The following is a 25,904-nucleotide window of genomic DNA, read 5'->3' on the forward strand; positions in this document are numbered from 1 at the left end:
ATCCAAAGTTTTACAGTTAAAACCCTGCTGTTGTGAGTGAAACTCAGTACGTTTTAGTTCTTGTCAGGATCAATTGTGCCTAGTTAGTTGAATACATTTCTAAAACACTGTGGAGATAACTTCTTTGGAGAGATCAATATAGTGCTTCAACGATTAAAGATGGCTGAGAATGGTAGCTGTTGATGTTGATGTAGAAGGATTGGCTGTCAGCGTTATCTGCTGCCTGTGCTCAGTTGCTGTTTTAAACTGTTTCCTGTGTTATCAAATTAACTCCCGTACACCCATGAAGACCCACCTCCCCAAACATTATTTAGGGATCTCTTCCGGATATTCTTTGGCACATTCCCCAGTGATGGGCTTGCACTGCTGTGTCTTGATCCATCGTCTTGTTAAAGACAGGGCTTTCAACCTCTCAGGTGCATTACAGCGCCCGGGTTCTCTCAGGGATCCAAAAGAGGGTGATGGCCCGTGCTCAGGACACCTTGAGAGCACGTCTGCAGGAACAGGGCCTCTGAGAGGAAGGATCCCCACCTGTGGCAACAGCAAGATCTTGGGTCAGCCTTTTCCAGAGCAGCTCCAGGGGAGTCATGGCACAGTGAAGATCACACCCAGCAGCATGCCCGGGATTGTGGTTTAAGGAACTGGGTTGATGGCAGTGCCCATCCATGAGACAGGGAACGTTGGCCTGGGGCTACTAGCAGGCCTGCAGGGCTTATGGGACATCTGAGTGCAGATGCCCCGTACATCTCGGCCTGTGGGGAATCGGGGGCCCAGTTGAGATGTCCAAGGTAGATTTAGTGATAGGAAAACGCCACAGCATACAGGGGGATACTGATAAAAACAAGTCAGATGGGTAAAAGCTCTGGGGGGTGACGTGGTCACCCAAGGATCATGTATGGAGTGGAAGAGCACAGGGCAGAGGTTGGAAACCAGAGGAAGACAAAGCCCAAGATTTAGGAGGGGATCAAAGTAAATGGACAGACGAGGAGACTTAGAAATAACGGACTGAGAGGGACGGGGAAAGCCAGGGCGGGCTGCTGTCAGACTCTGACCAAGGAAAAGTGGTTTTGAAAACGGAATGTGTCTGTGGCCAATACAGCACTGGGTTCTATGGTTTGGCCCACGGAGCTCTTGGGAGACGTTAGCAAGGGGATGTTCTGTGGATGGGCACATGGAGGAGGAATTGAGAGGCAACCAGATAAGGATGGTCCTGGAATCTATACTTCCAAGACGCATGGTATTGGAAGTGGCGGGCTGTGTTCTCGCAGGATGTGCTCTCCTCTCCTGGCTCCACCTGGTGATGCTGACCTGCACGGCCCGTGGGTGGGGGTGGTGAAACTTGCATTTTTGTCTCCCTCTTCTTGCTGTGTCCTCCCTAGCTGACTGAGCCGCAGCCACCCTGCTGGCATCTGCAGACCCCTCTGAATCTGGGTCTGATCGTCCAGCCCACCCCCGGGCAGGGAGGTCCGCTCCTCAGCCTCAGCCTCAAGGTCCCTTAGCCCATTGCCTGCTTAGGCTTCGTCTAGATTCACTCCCTTTCCACATTTCTCCCTCGGGTGATGCAGAGCCCTCCCTTGGATATCTGCTCCAGAAAACGAAATTCCTAATCTACAGCCACCCTTCTTCCCAAAGACTCCGTCGGGTTATTGTACAGTGTGCCCCCTGTGAGTCCCAAGTGTGAATGGGGTGGAATCCTCCTTTCCCTGGCGTTCCTCTTCATTTCTTGTCACACCTCCCTTGTCTGAGCTCTCTCACCTCTGCCTGCCACTGCCTATGTGGGCCGTCCCCGCGCTTTGACTGGGTCGCTCTTTTCTTTGTCTTGTCTTTCATTTGACCCAAGACTTCCCATACAATATCCAGGTCAAAGGGGGCATAGTGCAGAATGTGTACCTTGTCGAGTACAACTAGGAGACGCAGTTGTCACATAAGCCCCACGCCCCTGAACTATAAAAAACAGAGGGATAAAGAACACAAGAGTCAAATATGCCAAAGGTGCCTGAGATGTTGGCTAAGATGAGCACTGAAGAGTGTCTGTGGGATCAGGATGTATGGATATTAATGGTGGCCATGACGAGATCAGTTACAGTGGCGTGACTGGGACAAAAGCTCCATGGAAGGGGGCTGAGGAGAGAATATGTCAGCAGAATCTGAAGCAGTTTTGCTTTTGAAGGGCAACCGGTAATGTGCCAGTAGCTGCATAATAGGGTGGTGGAAGACGGTGGATTTTCCCCTTTGCTGTGGAACGCTCCGATGTAGAGGGAGCAGGTGCCGGTTCAGGAGAGAGGAGTGATAAGTGCGGGTGCAAAGTCCCTGAGAAGGTGCAAGGCATGGGATCCCGGGCAGAGGTGAGGGGCTGGGAGCAGTCAGGAGCAGGTATGGAGAGGGGCAGCAGAGTGCCAAGGCAGAAACATGCAGATAGGGACTGGGAACCTTGAGAAATCCCACGGGGTTGCTTCCATATTCTCCACGAATTATTGGCGGGTGGCGGTGGTGGTCATTAACATGGAGGAAGGTTACTAGTGTGTAGTATAGGAGTGTCGGAGAAGGCAATGGCAAGCCACTCCACTACTCTTGCCTAGAAAATCCCATGGACAGAGGAGCCTGGTAGGCTGCAGTCCATGGGGTCGCTACTAGTCGGACACGACTGAGAGACTTCACTTTCAATTTTCACTTTCACGCATTGGAGAGGGAAATGGCAACCCACTCCAGTGTTCTTGCCTGGAGAATCCCAGGGATGGCGGAGCCTGGTGCGCTGACGTTTATGGGGTCGCACAGAGTCGGACACGACTGAAGCGACTTAGCAGCAGCAGCAGCAGCAGCAGCAGCAGTGTAGGATTGTAGCTAGGTGACCGTGAAACTGAACAGCGGCCTACTCCGGCAATGAATTTAAGATAAAACACTTCTGTAAAGTTGTAGAGTTTGCTCCTCGATGCTCAGGTGCTCAGACACAGGCAGGGAGTGGGTAGGCAGGAGGGTGCAAGCCGCACAAGAGGTGTGTTTGTCGGGGAGAGGTGTGTTTGCTGGGGACAGCGTCCAACCCTGGCTCAGGCGATCGAGGAGGGGCCTGGCGCATGGTGTGAAAGGACGCGTGGTCGGTGAGCTGGAGGTCTCCAAGAGGTTGTGGTATCAGAGCAATGGCACTAGCACTAGAGCGAAGGAGCTAGAGGACAGGACGTCATGTTGAGGGTGATGACAGGGAGGAAGGCTGGAAACAGGACACTATGTGGGTGCGCGGTCTTTCCTGATGTCCGGGGTGGGACCGTGGGCAGAGGGATGCTCGGGTGGGGAGGAAGGGAGCATGGCTGAGGACGGAGAGTCTCCGGGGTGACCGGGTGAGCCTCGTGGGCACTGACGGATCAGAAGAGGGCTGAGAGAACAGCGAGTGTACCACGGGAGGAGCGCGTTCACAGGCCGGGGGCGGGAGGGAGGGGAATGGAGAGGGGACATGTAACGTTCCCGCACGTGCGGTGGCGGGGCTTCGGCCGTGGGCGACAGGACCCGGACGTCACCAGGACCCGGACGTCACCGGTCAGGTTCTTCGGCGGAGAGTTCCGAACAGGGTCCCGGAGCAAACTCCCAGCCGACCCGGGCCCAGGAGACTGGCGCGGGCCTCACTGGGTCGCTGCGCGCAGGCCCAGAGCCAGCCAATCGGAGTGCAGCCCCGCCCACCAAGCTCCGGATCTGCCCGGACGCCCCGACTTCCTGCCCGTGTTGCTCTGGTTTCGTGGACGGCTCTCTGTCCAGGGGTGGTTTGGCCGCACCCCTTCGAGAGATTCTCGTCCTTTCTCCGGTCCTTACGGGCATCCCCCATAACTTTCACATCCACGCTGTCCAGCCCTCTGCGCGAAAACCCAGCCGAAACGATGAATTTTCTTCCGGGCTTGCGGCGTTTTGGTTTCTGTGGCCTGCAGGGGGCAATGTTGCTCCACAGTGTCGCCAGGCAGGTTTTCCTCCGCCCTTCGCGCTTTAATAAAATGACAGGAAGCCTTTTGCCATAAGAAGCGGCTGTTTTGTTTTGTTTTTTCTTTCCTCCGTTTGTGTCGGTTGGCTGATTCAAACTGCACGTGAGCCCTTCAGAGAGCCCGTTGTGAGAACTTTCGTCGGACCCATTGACACTTAAAATTACAATAAAATAATATCAGCTGACATATTGAATATAGTGGTCGGAGTGGTCACCCTTGTCTTGCTTCCGATCGTTGAGGAATTCCTGTATGTTTAAAGAGAACTTTATCATGACAGTGAGTTTCGACTTGACGTGTCTGATTCTTTAAGACCCCTTGGACTGTAGCCTGCCAGGCTCCTCTGCCCATGGGATTCTCCAGGCAAGAATAATGAAGTGGGTTGCCATTTCCTTCTCCAGAGGATTTTCCCAAGCCAGCGATTGAATCTGGCTATCCTGAACTGCAGGTTGACTCCTTACCATGTGAGCCACCTACGAAAATAACACGATAGGGACAAGTGCCAAGCTAAGATCCTGCTGGGTAATTGATCCTGGACACCACGCAAGAAGCAGATGCTATTACTGCCCTCATTTTATGCCTTTGGGACCTCTGGCACACAGAGGAAGAGTCAGCTCTCCAGGGTCTCAGGGTTCCTCAGAGAGTGTCCCCTATGTTCAGGTCTCAAGTCTGTAAGATCGTCGTTTGCACACTGGTTTGCAGGATACATTCCGCTCCCCAGTGGAAGAGTGAAATAAAATGCTCAGTGGGATTGAGGGTAAGACAGCCTGCAATGCTGCGAAAGATTGACGGCAGGAAGAGAAGGGGATGACAGAGGACAGGATGGTTGGATGGCATCACTGACTCAAGGGACCTGAGTTTGAGCAAGCTCCCGGAGATGGTGAAGGACAGGGAAGCCTCCTGACGTGCTGCATGCAGTCCATGGGGTCGCAAAGAGTCGGACACGACCGACGGACTGAAAAACAATAACATATTTATTACAATGAGATACTCAATGAAAGGGGGCGGGGAGGGAAACTACATAGAAAAGGACTCATTCACTCTATCAACGTTATGACGTGATAACACATTTGTAATGCAAAGCACCTGGAAGTAATCAGCTGTTACGGAGTACAAGGTGCTCAGCTCACTGCAAGGTGAGTCAGGAGGGGACTTTAATCCAGAGTCGACTGACAGAGAAGAGGGCAGGGTAGCGCCTCAAAATAACCATCTTCTTGGGGCCAGGTTGGACAGGACCCGGACATCACGGATCAGGTCCCACAGTAGAGAGTTCCAAACAGTTTCGGGGAGAAATCTCCCAGCGGACGCAGGCTGGGAGACTGGCACTGACCTCACTGCTCCCCGGGGGCAGGCCCAGAACCAGCCCTCAGCAACTCCGGATCTTCCTGGACGCCCTGACTTCTTGCCCGCCTCGCTGTGGTTCTGTGGGCGGGTCGGGCGGAACTCGCGCGGTCCAGGGGTGGTTTGCCCGGGCCCCTTCGGGAGGTTCCCTTTCTCTCTCTGGTCCTCAGGGGCATCCCCCATAAGTTTCTCATCTATCTAGTCCAGTCCTCTGCCCGAAAAGCGGGCAGGAAGGATCGATTTTCTTCCGGCATTGCTGGCATTTCGGTTTCTGTGGTCTGCAGGGGGCAGTGTGGTTCCGCGGAGCCGCATGCCCGTTTCTCCCCCGCCCGTCTGGGTTGAAAAAAGGGTTTGTGGTAATCAGTGAAAAAAAAAATTTTTTTTTTTTTTCTGCGCTTGCGCCAGTTGGCTGGTTCGAATTGCTGAGGAAAATGCTGAGACACATATTAAGCAAACTGGAAAATTAGCAACAAAGAGAAACTGTAAAGCGGGTCAAGGGAAAAGTAGCAAATAACATAAGAGGACATCCCCATAAGATTATCAGCTGATGTCTCAGCAGAAACGCTGCAGGCCAGAAGGGAGTGGCATGATATATTTAAAGTGGTGAAAGCGAAAAACCCACAACCAAAAATACTCCATGCTGCTGCTGCTAAGTCGCTTCAGTCGTGTCCGACTCTGTGTGACCCCATAGACGGCAGCCCACCAGGCTCCCCCGTCCCTGGGATTCTCCAGGCAAGAACACTGGAGTGGGTTGCCATTTCCTTCTCCAATGTGTTAAAGTGAAAAGTGAAAGTGAAGTTGCTCAGTCATGTCCGACCCTTAGCGACCCCAAGCCTACCAGGCTCCTCCATCCAGGATTTTCTAGGCAAGAGTACTGGAGTGGCTTGCCATTGCCTTCTCCAAAAAATACTCCATAAAGCTCCATAAAAAAGATACTCCATAAAGCTCCATTAAAAAAATACTCCATAAAGTGAAAAATCCACAACCAAAAATACTCCATAAAGCTCCATAAAAAAATACTCCATAAAGCTCCTAGCAGAAGACGTAACCAGTACGCTCTTTGACATAGGTCTTAGCGATAGTTTTTTTCACGTGGCTTCCTTGGTGGCTCAGACGGTAAAGCGTCTGCCTGTAATGCGGGAGACCCGGGTTCGATCTCTGGGTCGGGAAGATCCCCTGGAGAAGGAAATGGCACCCCACTCCAGTACTCTTGCTGGGAAAAATCCCATGGACGGAGGAGCCTGGTAGGCGACAGTCCATGGGGTCGCAAAGAGTCGGACACGACTAAGCAACTTCACTTTTCACTCCGGGAAGAGCAACAAAAGCAAAAATAAACAAATGGCAGTTCATCAAACTAAAAAGCTTTTACAAAGCAAGGGAAACCATCAACAAAAGGTAAAGGCAACCTGCTGAGTGGGAGAAGATATGAGCAAGTGATACACATCCGAAAAGAGGTAGATATCCAACACAGCTAAAGGACTCATGGAATGTAGTGGGAAAAACACCCAAAACCCGATTTTAAAATGGGGCAAAGCACTGAATAGACATTTCGGCAAAGAAGAGATACAGATGGCCAATAGACATATGAAAAGATGCTCAACATCTCCTCATCAGGGATCAGAAAATCAAGACCACAGTGAAGTACTTCCTCATACCTGTCAAGTAGCTATTATCAAAAAGACAACAAGTAAGAAATGTTGGCGAGGACGTAGAGACAAGGAAACCCTCGTGCAGTGTTGGTGGAAAGGTATACTGGTGCAGCCACTATGGAGACAATGAGGGTTTCCTCAAAAACTGAAAACTAGAACTACCATATGATCCAGCAGTTCCACTTCTCGGTATTTTTCTCAAGAATAGAAGAAACACTAGTCACAAAAGATATATGTGCTCCTCTGTTCACTGCAGTGTTACTTACAGCCAAGGAGAGCCAAGATATCGAAGGAAGTTAAGTGCCCATTGATAGATGACTCAAAAAGGAAGAAATGGTCTAAACACACAGATACACACACACACAGTGGAAAATTACTAAGCAAAGAAAAAAAAAAGACTGAAATCTTGTCATTGTTGACAACATGGATGGACCTAGAGGGTATGAAGGCAAGTGAAACTAGGCACACAGAGAAAGACAAATACATCACAGTTTTATTTATATGTGGAACCTCAGAAATCAGAGAATAAGGGAATCAAGACAGAAATAGAGTCAGAGACACAGAGAACAAAATGGTGGTTACCAGAGCAGGAGAGAGTAGGGAGATGTGTAAAATAGGGAAGATATTAGGAGATAGAAACTTCCAGTTATAAAAGAAGTCATGGGAATGGAATGTACATACAGGGAATATAGTCAATAATCTTGCAATAAATCTCTGTGGTGACACATGACAACCAAACTTATCGTAGCAGTTCATTTCATAATGTTTAAAAATATGGAATCACTCTGTTGTGCACTTGAAACTAATATAATATCACATGTCAACTTTGGGCCTCCCCAGTGGTTCAGCGGTAAAGAATCCTCCTGCAGTGCTGGAGCTGCAGGAGGCGTAGATTGGATTCCTGGGTTGGGAAGATCCCCTGGAGGAGGGCATGGCAACCCACTCCAGTATTCTTGCCTGGAGAATTCCATGGACAGAGGAGGCTGGCGGGCTACAGTCTTTTGTCGCAAAGACTTGGACATGGCTGATGTGAGGTAGCATGCATGCACGCATGGCAACTTTACTGAAGAAATAAAGAGTGGGGGCTCTGAATGGAGGATGCTGAGCTTTGTGGGCCACTTTTCCTCTGGAGGCCTGTGTGACTCTGAGCAATCCCCCTAACTTCTCTGTCCTCTGCTTTCTCACCTCATCAATTAGGGTTTAAATCTTCCAAAATGATGGCTCTTTGAAGGAGGAGTAAATAAGGTGACAGAAAGAAATATATTGAATGTGGTCTGATACCTGGTAAAGGATGGACAACCTTGAAATGCCATGTTAGTCCTGCTAAACGTGCCCACACTGACTAAATTCATGCCTCTGAGTTTCAAGAAGAAAAGCTCCCTTGGAGCTGGGAGACAAGTCCTGCAAGATGGGTTGAGCTCTGAAGCTCTCTGATGAGATCACAAGTTCAGACTCCAATAAATATACCTGTTCTCAAGCGCCTCTGTCTGCAGAAGACTCGTGGATTTCTGCAGAAATATAGCTCTGGGGGCTAGCTGAGAGCACAGACTGACAGACAGCAGAATTTATTTTCACTGCTGAAGAATCTCACAGGCACTTGCTGGCTACACAACACTGGGCTCTGAGTGTGGGGAGGAAAAGTACATTTCATCACTCATGTCTCCTGTAATGAAAAGGAAGCTATTTGTTATTAGGGGAAAGATGTTTGTGAATCACAGATCTGAGAAAGGTCTTATAGTCAGAATACGTATGGAATTTTAAAATCGCAAAGGACAAAATGTAGTGAAGGAGGACAGATCCTTGTGCCAGGGGTTGGGTTGTGGGAGGGGAAACCAGAAAGGGGCAGCACCTGGGCATTTTTAGGGTGATGGATGTGGCCTGTGTCCTGGTCGTGGTGGTGATGATCACTGGAATCTCTGTGTGTGTCAGAGGTCAGAGAGCTGCACACCGAAAGACAAGCAGGCCCGGAATTCCCTGGTGGTCCAGTGGTTAAGAATGTGCCTGCCATATAAAATTAGTACACAGAAACCCCTTGCATTCCTATAAACTAATAAGGAACAATCAGAAAGAGTAATTAAGGAAACGATCCCATTCACCATTGCAATGAAAAGAATAAAATACTTAGGAATAAATTTATGTAAAGAAACAAAGACCTGTATGCAGAAAAGTATTTTAAAAAAAAAAAACGATGAAAGAAATCAAAGATGACACAAACAGATGGGAAAATGTACCACGTCCTTGGATTGGAAGAATCAGTATTCATCACAATCCCGATCGAACTACCAAAGGTATTTTTCACAGAACTAGATCAAATAATTTCACAGTGTGTATGGAAACACTAAAGACTCCAAATACCCAAAGCAACCTTGAGAAAGAAGAACTGAACTGGAGGAATCAACCTTCCTGACTTCAGACTATACTACAAAGCTACAGTCATCAAGACAGTATGGTACTGACACAAAGACAGAAATATAGATCAATGGGACAAAATAGAGAACCTAGAGATAAATCCACACACCTGCGCACACATTATCTTTGATAAATTAGGCACAAATATACAATGGTGTAAACAAACTCTCTTGACACGTGATGCTGGGGAAAATGCTCAACCATGTGTAAAAGAATGAAACTGTAAGACTTTCTAACCCCATACACAAAAATAAACTCAAAATGGATTAAAGACCTAAATGTAACACCAAAAACTATAAAACTCCTAAGAGGAAACCACAGGCAGAACACTCTCTGACATATATCACAGCAAGATCCTCTATGACCCACCTCCCAGAGCAATGGAAATAAAGACACAAATAAACAAAAGGGACCAAATTTAACTTAAATGCTTTTGCACAATAAAGGAAACTATAAGCAAGGTGAAAAGACAACTCTCAGAAAGGGAGAAAATGACAGCAAATGAAACAACTGACCAAGAATGAATGTCCAAATATACAAGCAGCTCATGGAGCTCAACACCGGAAAAACGAACAACCCCATAAAAAGTGGGCAAGAGACCTAAACAGAGATTTCTCCAAAGACATACAGATGGCTACCAAACAAGTGAAGAGATGCTCAACATCACTCGTTATTAGAAAACTGCAAATCAGAACCACAATGAGGTATCATCTCACACAGGTCAGAATGGTCACCATCAAAAAATCTACAAACAATAAATGCTGGAGATGGTGAGAAGAAAAGGGAACATTCTTCCACTGTTGGTGGGAATGCAAACTGGAACAGCCACTACGGAGAACAGAGTGGAGATTCCTTAGAAAACTGGGAATAGAACTGCCACACGACCCAGCAGTCCCACTGCTGGGCATACCACCCTGAGGAAACCAGAAGTGAAACAGACCCATGTACCCCAATGTTCACAGCAGCACTATATACAATAGCTAGGACATGGAAAGGACCTAGATGTCCATTGGCAGATGAATGGATAAGGAAGCTGTTGTGCATATACAACGGAATATTACTCAAGTATAAAAAGGAACGCACTTGAGTCAGTTCTAATGAGGTGGATGAACCTGGAAGTAAGTCAGAAAGAGAAAGAGAAATACTGTACATTAACGCATATATATGGAATTTAGAAAGATGGTACCAATGACCGTACATGCAGGGCAGCAAAGGAGACACAGATGTAAAGAACAGACTCTGGGACGCAGTGGGAGGAGTGCGTGGGATGATCTGAGAGAATAGCATTGAAACATGTACATTACCATATGTAAAACAGATGTCCAGTGTTAAGCTCCATGCATGAAGCAAGGCACCCAAAGCCGGTACTCTGGGACAACCCAGAGGGATAGGGTGGGGGAGGGAGGTGGGAGGGGGGGTTCAGGATGGAGGGACACGTGAATCCCTATGGCCGATTCATGTTGATGTATGACAAAAACATCACAATATTGTAAAGCAATTATCTTCCAATTAAAGTGAATTAATTTCAAAAGAGAATATGTGGCGATATACACAATGGAATATTATTCAGTCAGAAAGAAGGCTCTGCCTTTTGCAACAACATGAATGGACTTCAAAGTATTTATGCTAAGTGAAAAAAGTGAAAGAGAAAGACATATATTGTATGTTCTCACTTATATGCAGAATCTAAAAAAGTCAAACTTACAGAAATAAGAGTTTAGAATGGTGGTTTCCAGGGCCTGGGGAAAATGTTGAATACAGGGTACAAACTTCCAGGTATGAGATGAGTAAGTTACCTGGATCCAATGTATAGCATGGTGAGTATAATGAACAAAACTGTATAATACAGTGAAAGCTAAGAGGGTAGATCTGAGATGTTATTTCCTCAACAATTTTTAAAAAGGATTCTGTGAGGGGATAGAGTGTCAACCCTGCCGTGGTAATCAATTTGCCAAGTATGTGTGTATCAAATCATCCCATTGGCATCTTAAAATTACAGGTTATCCCAGCAGAGAAGCAGCGCAGACGCCTGCATACGCCATTAGCAAGCGGGGGCTGGGCAGGGAGGAGCCGGCTGAACTGCTTAGAGAGAGGACTGGGCTTGAATGCCGCGAGAACAATTTGAGAGAACTGGGGAGAGCAAAGCAGACTGTGGGATAGCTTCCCCACGAAAAGGCGGAAAGCTCTAACCTATGACTCGGCCAGCCCCGCTCACAGAATAAAGGACTGAGCAGAGCGAGCCGGCTGCAGTCGGCCTATCCCCCATTCCCCGCCGAGACAGGCAGGGAGCGCAGCCAGAGCCGGAGCGGGCAACCGCGGCCCCAGAAAGGCATCCGATACAAACTGCAGGCAGGCTTGTTGCTATTCAGGACTTCTTGGGCTCGGGCCGGTCGATATGCCCCTGAGAAGGTGCGCCGGTTGTACACCCAGAAAACTGAGTGGCGGGGACTGGGGAGGCGATAAGTCGCAGAGACCGTGCTCGCCAAACACCTGGTCCCCTGAGCTGCTCGGACTGGGGAAGGCACAAAACGCAGGCCCAACCAAGTCTGCGCCTTTGTGGAGTACCTGAGAACCTGAACTTGAGCCGCTCAGACCTGGGAAGTGCATACAACCCGGTGCCGGCCTCGGACAGTTCCCGGCAGAGCAACCTAGAGCCTGTGCAGTGTAGACTGGGACAGCATACGTGCTGTGAGCACTGGGCAAACCCAGTGTGGCCGAGACGCTGCGAGCACTCCCCACAGACGCCAGAGATAATCAACTGCAGCGTTCCTCCCTTCCCAGAACAGGACTGAACAACTGAGCCTTAAAAAGTGTCCACCCACCCCCTAGTATCAGGGCGGAAATTAGACACTGAAGAGACCAGCAGACAGAAGCTGAAACAGAGGGAACCACCTTGGAAATGACAGATAGAGACGTCTAGAGACTACTCCAAGAATAAGACCAAAAACCAGAGGCAAGAGGCTTAAGCCCGAATCCTGAGAACACCAGAGAAGTCCTGACTCCAGGGAACATTAATCGATAGGAGCTCATCAAACGTCTCCATACCTACGCTAAACCCAAGGGTCAACAAGTTCCAGAGCAAGACATACCACGCAAATTCTCCAGTAACACAGGAAACTAGCCCTGAGCTTCAATATACAGGCTGCCCAAAGTCACTCCAAACCCACTGACATCTCATAACTCATTACTGGACACTTCATTGCACTCCAGAGAGAACAAATCCAGCTCCACCCACCAGAACACCGACACAGGCTTCCATAACCAGGGAACCTTGACAAGTCACCTGTCCAACCCCACACACAGCAAGGAAACTACATAATAAAGAGAACTCCACAAACAGCCAGAAGAGGGAAAGGCCACCCCAAGCAAAGCATTATAAGCAAGATGAAGAAGCAGAGAAATACCCAGCAAGTAAAGGAACAAGATAAATGCCCACCAACACAAACAAAAGAGGAAGATATAGGGAATCTACATGAAAAAGAATTTCGAATTTTGGTGGTGAAAATGATTCAAAATCTTGAAAGCAAAATGGAGTTACAGATAAATAACCTGGAGAAAAGGATTGAGAAGATGGAAGAAAGGTTTAATAAGGACTTAGAGGAAATAAAAAAGAGTCAATATACAATGAATAATACAATAGATGAGATCAGAAACACTCTGGAGGGAACAAACAGTAGAATAACAGAGGCAGAAGACAGGATAAGCGAGCTAGAAGATAGAATTGTAGAAATAAATGAAACAGAGAGGAAAAAAGAAAAACAAATTAAAAGAAATGAGAACAATATTAGAGACCTCTGGGACAATGTTAAACGCTCCAACATTCGAATCATAGGAATCCCAGAAGAAGAAGACAAAAAGAAAGACCATGAGAGAATACTTGAGGAGATAATAGTTGAAAACTTCCCTAAAATAGGGAAAGAAATAATCACCCAAGTCCAAGAAACCCAGAGAGTCCCCAACAGGATAAACCCAAGGCGAAATACTCCTAGACACATATTAATCAAATTAACAAAGATCAAACTCAAAGAACAAATATTAAAAGCAGCAAGGGAAAAACAGCAAATAACACACAAGGGGATTCCCATAAGGATAACAGCTGATCTTTCAACAGAAACTCTTCAGGCCAGGAGGGAATGGCAAGACATACTTAAAGTGATGAAAGAAAATAACCTACAGCCCAGACTACTGTACCCAGCAAGGATCTCATTCAAATATGAAGGAGAAATCAAAAGCTTTACAGACAGGCAAAAGCTGAGAGAATTCAGCATTACCAAACCAGCTCTCCAACAAATGCTAAAAGATCTTTTCTAGACAGGAAACACAGAAAGGGTGTATAAACTCGAACCCAAAGCAATAAAGAAAATGGCTATGGGATCGTACTTATCAATAATTACCTTAAACATAAATGGGTTGAATGCCCCAACCAAAAGACAAAGGCTGGCTGAATGGATACAAAAACAAGACGCCCATATATGTTGTCTGCAAGAGACCCACCTCAAAACGAGGGACACATACAGACTGAAAGTGAAGGGCTGGAAAAAGATATTCCATGCAAATAGAGACCAAAAGAAAGCAGGAGTAGCAATACTCATATCAAATAAAATAGACTTTAAAACAAAGGCTGTGAAAAGAGACAAAGAAGGAAACTACATAATGATCAAAGGATTAATCCAAGATGAAGATATAACAATTATAAATATTTATGCACCCAACATAGGAGCACCGCAATATGTAAGACAATTACTAACAAGTATGAAAGGGGAAATTAACAATAATGCAATAATAGTGGGAGATTTTAATACCCCACTTACATCTATGGATAGATCAACTAAACAGAAAATTAACAAGGAAACACAATCTTTAAATGATACAATAGACCAGTTAGACCTAATTGATATCTATAGGACATTTCACCCCAAAACAATGAATTTCACCTTTTTCTCAAGTGCACACGGAACCTTTTCCAGGATAGATCACATCCTGGGCCATAAATCTAGCCTTGGTAAATTCAAAAAAGTTGAAATCATTCCATGCATCTTTTCTGACCACAATGCAGTAAAATTAGATCTCAATTATGGGAGAAAAACTATTAAACATGCCAACATATGGAGGCTGAACAACACGCTGCTGAACAACGAACAAATCATAGAAGAAATCAAAAGAGAAATCAAAATATGCATAGAAATGAATGAAAATGAAAACACAACAACCCAAAACCTCTCGGACACTGTAAAAGCAGTGCTAAGGGGGAAGCTCATAGCAATACAGCCACACCTCAAGAAACAAGAAAAAAGTCAACTAAATAACCTAACTCTACATCTAAAGCAACTAGAAAAGGAAGAAATGAAGAACCCCAGGGTCAGTAGAAGGAAAGAAATTGTAAAAATTAGGGCAGAGATAAATGCAAAAGAAACAAAAGAGACTATAGCAAAAATCAACAAAGCCAAAAGCTGGTTCTTTGAGAAGGTAAATAAAATTGACAAACCACTAGCCAGACTTATCAAGAAACAAAGGGAGAAGAACCAAATCAATAAAATTAGAAATGAAAATGGAGAGATCACAACTGACAACACAGAAATACAAAGGATTATTAGAGAATACTATCAGGAATTATATGGCAATAAAATGAATAACCTGGAAGAAATGGACAAATTCCTAGAAAAGTACAACTTTCCAAAACTGAACCAGGAAGAAATAGAAAATCTGAACAGACCCATCACAAGCACGGAAATTGAAACTGTAATCAAAAATCTCCCAGCAAACAAAAGCCCAGGTCTAGACGGTTTCACAGCTGAATTCTACCAAAAATTTAGAGAAGAGCTAACACCTATTCTACTCAAACTCTTCCAGAAAATTGCTGAGGAAGGGAAACTTCCAAACTCATTCTATGAGGCCACCATCACCCTAATCCCAAAACCTGGTAAAGACCCCACAAAAAAAGAAAACTACAGACCAATATCACTGATGAACATAGATGCAAAAATCCTTAACAAAATTCTAGCAATCAGAATCCAACAGCATATTAAGATCATACATCATGACCAAGTGGGCTTTATCCCAGGAAAGCAAGGATTCTTCAATATCCGCAAATCAGTCAACGTAATACACCACATTAAAAAACTGAAAAATAAAAATCATATGATTATCTCAATAGATGCAGAGAAAGCCTTCGACAAAATTCAACATCCATTTATGATAAAAACCCTCCAGAAAGTGGGAATAGAAGGGACATACCTCAACATAATAAAAGCTATATATGACAAACCCACAGCAAACATGATCCTCAATGGTGAAAAACTGAAAGCATTTCCCCTAAAGTCAGGAACAAGACAAGGGTGCCCACTCTCACCACTACTATTCAACATAGTTCTGGAAGTTTTGGCTACAGCAATCAGAGCAGAAAAAGACATAAAAGGAATACAAATTGGAAGAGAAGAAGTAAAACTTTCACTGTTCGCTGATGACATGATCCTCTACACAGAAAACCCTAGAGACTCTACCAGAAAACTACTAGAGCTAATCAATGATTACAGTAACGTTGCAGGATATAAAATCAACACACAGAAATCCCTTGCATTCCTATACACTAATAATGAGAAAATAGAAAGAGAAATTAAGGAAACTATTCCATTCACTGTTGCAACGAAAAGAATAAAAAAAAAAAAAAAAGGATTCTGTGAGGGGATAGAGTGTCAACCCTGCCGTGGTAATCAATTTGCCAAGTATGTGTGTATCAAATCATCCCATTGGCATCTTAAAATTACAGGTTATCAGTCAATAATTCCTCAAAAAAGGTGGAAAAAATAAGAGAGTCCTGAGTGTTTCCGGTGGGAGAGCCCTCAAGCTATATTCTGTGTCCCTCTGACATCTCTCCATCATTCTAGAACTTTCCCTTATTACTGACATGACAAGGTGAACCAGGCTCATTTATCCTTTCCTTCTTCAGCCTGGGAACCCATCATTTAGTGGAGAAAGGTGTTCAGAAACTAGGATCTGGGGACTGGTGTAATTATTGCCATTGAAATGTTGCTGTTTCCACTAACTTGGGAATATATGTGTGTACACAATCATAACACAAACACACAGACACACATCTATAGTCATACATCAGTCTAGCCACATATGCACACCTATCGAATACAAGAAATTTGCATGGAGACCTTTAATTCCAGTAGAATTCCTCAGAATTTGTTCTAGTTTACTTCCTTTCCATATTGGAAATTCCCTTTTCCATAAATGACAGACGTGGCTTTCAGCATTCTTATGTATTTGCTGAGTTGATGAATCCCAACGCATTTAAGTGATCCCTCCTGCACAAAAGGGTCCTCCTCACAATCTATGCAGAATCATCCCTTGCCCTTGACTGCCACACCTCACTCAAGCTAGAATCCGTGAAGCAGTTAGACTCCTTCCCACCCATTCCCCAGGGACATCCTTCTTTCCACCTTGGGCTCTGACTCTCCAGGCAGGGATGCCCCTTTACACATACACATGCCTTACCTGGCAGCACCTAATGGCTTTAGGACTGACTTGCTCAGGCACAAAAAAGGGAAGGGAAAGAAAGGGTAGGGACAGAAAAAGATGAATATGTCCTAATACAGTCAGCCAATCAACGTGAACTGGGCCAAACCCAAGCAATGTGATGAAGCCAGTCGTTTTTCTTTTTTTCCCCTCATTGTCCTCCAACTTCCCTTCCTGTCTCTGTTCTTTGCCCCAGTTCCTTTTTCCTTCTTAAGTCCTGCCCTCCATCAAGAGTACCAATGTTACAAGGCATGATTCCCACATTATAACTGATCTCTGCTGCTTGGCTGACATTCAGCGTGACATCCCTGCAGCTGGGACACTCAAACTCTCTTTTTCTCATGGTGGACCAGAAGGTTTCACTCCTAATTTCAGGGATAGGTAGGAGAGAAGGTGCAGGGCACATGTTGGAGCCTTCAGTCCTTCATCTGTGAAATGTGGATGATCATAAATTGTGGGAGAGACAGAGACAGCAGCAACCAGACCCCTTTCCATGAGTGCTACATGCCAAACCCAGTGCATCACACGACTCCTTGACATTCAGGAGCACGCCAAGTAGATTTCCATGCCAGGACAGTTGCATGTGTTGTTCCTTCTGCCTGGAATGCTCTTCCCATAGATAACCCCATGGCCTGCTCCCTCACTTCCTCCAGATCTCTGCTTACTTGCCATCTTTCAGGGAGACTTTCCCTCATTACCTTGAATAAAATAATAACATCATACCCACATATACCCTTGTCCCTGATCTAGCATTATCTTTCTTCATCGTGCCTGCCACCCTTGATTTATTTACTGACCACCAAGTCTATGAAAGGAGACTTGGTCAGTTCTGTCCTGTCACAAACTCCTCCAATAGTGCTCAGGTATATGGCAAGTGCTCAGAAAACATTTGCTGAAGGACAAGCAACACACAAGGCTAACATGCACAGGTACTCTCCAAGACGCGCACTGGCCCCATTATAATAATTATGATACATACTGAGATTCCAGGAGACAACTGTTATGTTCAACAACACAGTCAGCATGTCAGGTTCCAGGCCTCGGAATCATGTCTGCCGGCTTCCAAACCCTCAGTTCCTGGACAGAGACCTCCAAGAACACCGAAGAACATAAGAGGTTTTATTTCTGACACAAAGACTCCAAGCAGCTCAGATAGATACCCAGAGACACCAAAAAGAGCTCACTGAATCTGCACAGAGAGCACACAACTCGTCTCAGACCCTCAAACACAACTGAGACCATAACCATACACACTGTGACAAAGACCCTCCAAAAAGACCAAACTCTTCCAGACAGAAACAAATGAGAACTGCACAGATACTTCACATCATGGAGACTGACTCCCAAACCACTCGACACTTAGGAGTCTAATACAAAAACCCTAAACGGAAAGACAGAACTTTTAATAAGTCAAGAACATCGTATAACGTTTAGATAAAGTCTCCAGACAAATGGAAAACCTGCACCCTGTGCACAGATCCCCAAGCAGCTGATAGCTGACACCTTTAGACAAAGCCATCCTTAAAGCAGCTCAGAGACATCACAACTTGGGGCCCAGAATCAAAAACTCAGAGCTCTCACAATCTCAGGTGCACACGCCTACACAGAGATCTCACACCCAGGGACTGAAATGCCAGAAAGCTCCAAAAATGCACACCCCGGAATACAGGCACACGCATCCTAGGGGCTCTGTACAATGGCTCAGAAAATCCACTCAGATCAAATATCCCACCACTCACAACTCCGCCCAAAGGCTCAAGGAGATCAAAAGTAACCAAACAGCACCTGTGTTGTCACACATAGCGATACACAAGCCCAGGCTCCTTGACACAGGTTACTCTCCAGCGAGAGACAGCAAACTCAGAGACCTCTCCCTGGACATGATGCATTTGTGCGAATAACCGTGCGCTGCCGCACGATCCAGACTGAGCGAGAGCTAAAGAAGACTGAAACGCCGTCACCATGCACAGCCAGCGACTGCGCCAAACCTCGCCACTAACCAGGGCAGCTATTCGACCCCTTCGGGAAAAGCAATAAAACTTGGAGAAAAATTATCCTGGGTGTTCATTGGAAGGACTGATGCTAAAGCTGAAACTCCAATACTTTGGCCACCTCATGCGAAGAGACGACTCACTGGAAAAGACTCTGATGCTGGGAGGGATTGGGGGCGGGAGGAGACGGGGACGACAGAGAATGAGATGGCTGGATGGCATCACCTACTTGATGGACATGAGTTTGAGTGAACTCCGGGAGTTGGTGATGGACAGGGAGGCCTGGCGTGCTGTGATTCATGGGGTCGCGGAGAGTCGGACACGACTGAGCGACTGAACTGAAGTGAACTGAAAAAGCCGCGCACCGCAACACGCCTCTCGCCCTCAGTTCCAGCTCTGCGGCCCCAGTGCCTGTAACAGCCAGCCAGCCAATCAGAGCTGGCCATGAGACGAAGCAGGGCGGAAGTCACGGGACTTCCGGCGCCGATTCGCGCCCTGGAAGAGCTAATTCCGGCGATCACGCGGTGACCAATCAACGCCCAGAACGCTTCCTGACGCCAGACCTCAAACTGGCAGCCCAGCTGGCTCCGTAGCGGTCCCCGCTTGGATGTAACCATGTAGAAACCAAGGGGTGGAATTGGAAACGAGACGAAGACAGTTGCCGCTTAACACCGGTGTCCACTCGGACTCAAATGCAGCGGTAAGACGGAATAGAGCGAATGGGGATGGACCCAGTGGTGCCATGGGTGCCTCCGCTAGGAACTCTGGTCGATGCCCGACTCTCTTTGTTGTCATACGCCCTCTCGATGGTACCTTCCAGAGTGGGTGGTCTTACCGCTACCCCTCAGTGGTACATACCAGGACGGAACTGTTTCACCTCGCGCGCCCCTTGGTGGTGAGACTGGGGAACAGCCGATGTAGATGCCGGTGGACCATTAGAGGGTGATCCTCCAAGGGCGGAAAGGCAAAGTTAGGATGAAAACCCCACCGATTGCTGCAATCTTGGACTCGGAAAAATGTCTTCCGAAACTGAAGATTACTTCTCTGTAGTGGCCACTATCGTAACAGGAAGCACTGAAAGCATTTTCTGTGTGCTGGGCATTGTGCTTGTTTGTGCTTTCCTGTTTAATACAGAATAGGTCTCAATGGGGAAAGCCAGCCCCCCTGGGCAGGGGAGAGAAATTTTCTGACTGGGATCTGAAGGTCTGGAATGGGGAAGGCCTCTGTCGTTGACTGCGAGTAATATGTGAGAAGGACAACAGGACTTTCCATTCTGTTAGGAAAGGGGTCAACTCCGAGGGGACCCAAGGACACCACATAAGTGAGATAAAGACCATGGCTTTGTCACCATCTTGTCCTCCCTGAATATGTTCCCTAGCAGAATCTTTAGCCTGTGTAGCTATGCCTCTCTCAACAAGTTTAAATTTGCTTATTCATTCCGACATTCATTCATCCTCTCCACAGTTTCTGTCAAGCACAACTATGTGTGTTAGGAAAGAGAAAATCAACTTTGGCTTCATGGAACTTACATTGTGTTGGGGTCATACAGCCCCAAAAGATAAGTAATTTATCGGGTGTTCATAACTGCTGTGATTAACATTAAACCGGGATAGTGAAATAGAGAGAGGGGATAATATCTAGAAAGAGTGGCCAGGGAAGTTCCTTCTAAGATTGTGACATTTGAACAAAAGCCTAGAGGAGATGCCTATCTGGGCGAAAAGTATCCCAGACAGAGTTAAGGCCAGTGGGAAAACTGGGGAGTGGAACTCAGCGTAGTGTGTATGAAAAGAGTGAGGAGGGCTATGTGACTGTCACAGCATGATGGAGGGAGAGCCAGGAGATCTGATGAGGGGTGATCCCCTAGGGCCTTCTGGCCGTAGCGGGGACTTGGACTTGAACCACAGGAGGTTTCTTACCAGAGAAGCCCCAGGGTTCTTTCAGAGTCCCCGATCACACAATGATTGTTGAGGAGCTCTAGATTCATCCCAGGAAAACCACAGACCCTCTGCAGTTGAACATGCCTTTCCTGGAATCCCCTACACTCAAGGGTAAACCCCCCTACTGATCCCAGTGAACATCCGTGTCAATTGATGAGACCCTCAGGAGAGACAGAGGAAGGACCCTCACGGAATGAGTGAGGTCACAGTCAGTCTCGTAAAGGCAAAGAGGGAGGATGTAACAGGCACAGAGATGGCAGGAAGAAAGACAAAGATAGACCACTGGACAGGGTCAGAGAGACTATTTCTGGCAGAAAAGGATCCCAATTAGCACCCACCTATGGGCCCCCAGCCCTGCTACTGGATGATGTACCTATCTCTTCAGGAGGAAAGAAGCTGCTCCACACCCCGCCCCCACCAGGGACTGTCTCTAGGAAATGATTCTGTTGCCCGTGGCCTGCGTCTTAATCATGCTCCCTTGGCACACATCAGGGTCCTCAGCCCTGATCAAGACATGGAGATGTTCCAGTCATGGGGAGGCTCATGCTGAACACAGGGTCCCTCACAACCTGTCCAGCCCTGACTGCCCTCCTGCTGACCTCAGTGCCAATGAATGCTTTGATGGGGGAAAGAGAGGCAGGGATCTCTGCATTTGTGGTGGAGCCTCATGCAAATTGGTGAATGTGAGGTTTCTCCCCAACTGCTTGGAGGTTCACCCCTGTATTTTCCACCACCACATCCCCAGGGCACGTGCAGATTACATTCCATACATCAGGCAAGAAGCTGGGTGTGTGATGGGGAGACACAGAATCATATCCTGACACTGAGACAGTCACGGGGTCCTTGTGGCCCTGTTCCAACATCACACACCCACTACCTGGCCAGGGTTCTGCTGAGTCTTCCCTGCCTCCTCCAAGGAGCCCAAGCCTGCATCTACTTCCTCCTGTCCTCAAGAGCCGAGACCTTCCATCTGCACTGGGCCTTGGGCTCCCATCTGCAAATGGTGGCCTCTTTGTCGTGGGTTGGGCAGACTGTCTGAGTGAGTGTGTGTACACAGTTTTTTCACAGGGCCCCTATCAAGGGTGGTAGTCATGTCAGGAAGTATTGTTCTTATCAGTATTGTTACTGCAGCCTCCTGTGTACTGCACATGACTCGCCCTCCCTGAGGATGGGGCCACAAGCTTTTATCTCTGTAGGGAGGCATGGTAGAAATCTCAGCCAGTGTGATATCACAGGTCTACTTCTAAGACCCATGGGAATGGGGTCCATCCAGCCTTCCTCTTAAGACTATTCTCATATGCAGATACATGAACAGCTCAGAGACCCAACCCTCTGGACAAAACCCTCCCAAAGAGTTCAGAGACTTCATGCCTGGGACAGAGATCCACGAAGAGTTCAGAGAGCACTCATCCTGGACATCAACCCAAAACAGCTCAAGTACGTCACACCTGAGGACATAGACCCTAGCCGTCTTAGTCAGTTCCAACTCTCAGTTCAATTCAGTTGTTCAGTCGTGTCTGGCTCTTTGAGTACCTGTGGACTGCAGCATGCCAGACCTCCCTGTCCATCGGCAGCTCCCGGAGTTTACTCAAACTCATGTCCGTTGAGTCGGTGATGCCATCCAACCATCTCATCCTCTGTCATCCCCTTCTCCTCCCGCCTTCAGTCTTTCCCAGCATCAGGGTCTTTTCAAATGAGTCAGTTCTTCACATCAGGTCGCCAAAGTATTGGAGCTTCAGTTTCGGCATCAGTCCTTCCAATGAATATTCAGGACTGATTTCCTTTAGGATGGACTGGTTGGAACTCCTTGCAGTCTAAGGGACTCTCAAGACTCTTCTCCAACACCACGGTTCAAAAGCATCAATTCTTCAGCGCACAACTTTCTTTATAGTCCAACTCTCACATCCATACATGACTACTGGGAAAACCATAGCCTTGGCTAGATGGACCTTTGTTGGCAAAGTACTGTTTCTGCTTTTTAACATGCTGTCTGCTAAGTCACTTCAGTCGTGTCCGACTCTGTGCGACCCCATAGATGGCAGCCCACCAGGCTCCCCCATCCCTGGGATTCTCCAGGCAAGAACACTGGAGTGGGTTGCCATTTCCTTCTCCAATGTGTGAAAGTGAAAAGTGAAAGTGAAGTCGCTCAGTCATGTCTGACTTGTAGCGACCCCATGACTGCAGCCTACCAGGCTCCTCCGTTCATGGGATTTTCTAGGCAAGAGTACTGGAGTGGCTTGCCATTGCCTTCTCCGAACATGCTGTCTAGGTTGGTCCTAATTTTTCTTCCAAGGAGAAAGCGTCTTTTAATTTCATGGCTGTAGTCACCATCTGCAGTGATTTTGGAGCCCCCCAAAATAAAGTCTGTCAGTGTTTCCACTGTTTCCCCATCTATTTGCCATGAAGTGATGGGACAGATGCCATGATCTTAGTTTTCTCAATATGGAGTTTTAAGCCAACTTTTTCACTCTCCTCTTCCACTTTCTTCAAGGGACTCTTTAGTTCTTCACTTTCTGCCATAAGGGTGGTGTCATCTGCGTATTTGAAGTTATTGACATTTCTCCTGGCAATCTTGATTCTAGATTGTGCTTCTTCCAGTCCAGCATTTCTCATGATATACTCTGCATGTAAGTTAAATAAGCAGGGTGACAATATACAGCCTTGAGTTACCCTTTTTCCTATTTGGAACCAGTCTGCTGTTCCATGTCCAGTTCTCGTTGGTGCTTCCTGACCTGCATACATATTTCTCAAGTGGCAGGTCAGGTGATCTGGTATTCCCATCTCTTTCAGAATTTTCCGGAGTTTGTTGTGGTCCATGCATTCAAAGGCTTTGGCCTAGTCAATAAAGCAGAAGGAGATGTTTTTCTGGAACTCTTTTCCTTTTCCTATGATCCAAAGGATGTTGGCAATTTGATCTCCGGTTCCTCTGCCTTTTCTAAATCCAGCTTGAACAGCTGGCCTCAGGTGAATTCCTATCCTTAAGACAAACAGCATTACTCACAGCCAGTTCTACAAGTGTTAAGTTGTAACCACTGTAATTGCTGACCTGAAGTACACTCTGAAGGAATTTAGGGTGAAAAACTGTATGAGGCACACTCAGCTTTGGACAAGTTGGCCCTTATTTTTTTACAGATACCTCAGGAAAAGGTTCAGCGACCCTAGATTCTTGCATCTTCCACACACAGAAAAGCATGAAAATAATGAACTTGTGACATCTGATCTCTGTGTTTCACAGTGATCTTTTACCAATATGCACGCTTGAGTGCATGTGCTTCCTAGGCAGAAATCATACTGATTTCTCTGCTACCTCCTCCAAGCAGTTTCCTCCGAGCTCACGGAGGAGCTGTGTCCTGGGTTGTAGTTCCGAGAAGACTCCAAATCCAGCTTAAACTCACATCTCTCCTGTTGTATGCTCTTCTTTAAGTAGACGCAGCTCTATCGAACAGCTCTCCTTTAGCTCGGAGGCTACACCCACCTCCCCCAGAGCCTACAGCCTGCACCCTGGGACACAAAGCCCTACATCTTTCCCTCTGGGCTGCGATGTTGGCATTTGCACTGAGTCTCTGTTCAGTCAACCCCAAGGGAGAGAGGCCTCCAGTCCTGCTGTCCCTGCAGTCTGCATTCACCAGGATGTCCTCCTGAGGAAGGCAGATTCATCCCAGGGGTGGGGATTGCCTGAGAGCTGAGGGGTTCTGAAATTGATTTCCCATGTCTGGGTCCTCAGAATGGACCTAACCCACCCTGGTCACCTCTGGTCGTGGCGACTTTGTATCCTGCCCCACGGGAGGTTCAGAGTGAATCCCAGATCCACAGAACGAGTCCCAGGGACCTGGTCCTCTCTGTCATGTCTCAGCACACACTGTGGGCTACTGAATTCTGGAGAGAGGAGAGGTCTTCCGCTCACTGTGCCTATGACTGCTGTCTCACATCCCTCTAATCATCTGTCATTTTCCAGAGTCCCTCTCCTGGTGACAGCTGCTACAAATCCTCTCTGTCCCCAAATCTCCACCCTCTCCCCTCACCTTCCACCAGGCCTCCCTCCCACTCCAGGATCCTCTTTAGGCCCTCTCCTAACTCTGCTCACAGGGCCTCAGTTACATCCTCACCCCATTTGTGGCCTCTCAGCGAGCACCTGCGCTGCCTCAGATGATCCCCTGAGGACCTTGCCCGCTCCCTGCATTCTGCAGGACCTCTCTACTGCCCACACATAGGTGTCTGTTTTAATGTCCCGGTGAGGGCTGAACTGAACATCTCTCCAGGATCCAGAGAAAATCCAGACCGAGACCAGGCGTCCAAGGCACTTCCCTCAGGGCTGGGGGGAAATGGAGGGGGTCTCTGAGAGAAAGAGCTGGACTCAAGGTCCTGCAGGGGTGACAGGGTTTTCTTCAAGTGAGGTGGCACCTTAGAAGTGCTTAGGACACTGCAACTCAGACGCTTGATTGCCTCAAACTCAGAGATTCGCCCACGGATGCCAGCTGACTCCTAGAGTGACCTCACTGAAGCAGGCACTGACTGGGGAAGCGTCTCCAGCCTGTTTACTGGGCAGCGAACGCTCCTGGAGACTGGGTTCCACTGGTCCTCCAGTGCTCAGGCCAAGGACCCCCACTGTGAACTCTTGCCCATCAACCTCAGCACCTAACTGTGTGAGCCCTGGTCTGATCTGGGTCTCTGTCCCTCTACCCCGTGAGACCCTGAGCCTGTGCTTTCCACGTGGGCTCCCCAGAGTGTTCTAGGATTCCTTGCTTCCCAAGCCCCACAACCAATCACTGCTGCTTGTGTATTCAAAGCTGCAGTCGGTGGGCATGGCCAAAATGGGGCTGGAGCGTCCTCCTGGACATCTGAGGAAGGGGACTCCCCTCGGTCCAGGTTTGAGGCCTGGGTCGCCAGGGTAGCATCCTCCCCATCTGTGTCAAAGGCTGCGGTTGGTCACCCTGGGCAGTGGTGGACGGTTTGTCCTTCCATACGCAGGACTTGCACTGTTGCCGAATGGAACCCTCTCCCCTGTAGTACCTTCTACTTCCTGTGGTTGTGCTTCCCATCTCTGCAGCCACAATGGCCTGTTCGTCTCACACCTCACCCTCCAACACCCCCAGGAGG

General features: G+C 47.4%; 1 protein-coding gene across 3 annotated transcripts in view; it reads left to right on the plus strand.

Annotated features, from left to right (window-relative positions):
* The window catches only part of LOC129535017 (X antigen family member 5-like), a 247,618-nt gene that overhangs the window by 16,432 nt on the left and 205,282 nt on the right, over positions 1-25,904 (plus strand). Inside the window, exon 1 of one of the 3 annotated variants that reach the window (XM_088833577.1) lies at positions 19,392-19,570. The exons of 1 other annotated variant lie outside the window; for it this stretch is intronic. The gene's annotated coding sequence lies outside the window, so the exon portion shown is untranslated. Of the gene's footprint in view, positions 1-19,391; positions 19,571-25,904 lie in introns of those variants that run through there. One more of the 3 variants, XM_088833576.1, reaches the window with a different exon arrangement.

This window comes from Moschus berezovskii, chromosome X (assembly GCF_049115385.1).
Source record: "Moschus berezovskii isolate FMDL1 chromosome X, NW_MosBer_1.0, whole genome shotgun sequence".
Taxonomy (NCBI): Eukaryota; Metazoa; Chordata; class Mammalia; order Artiodactyla; family Moschidae; genus Moschus; species Moschus berezovskii.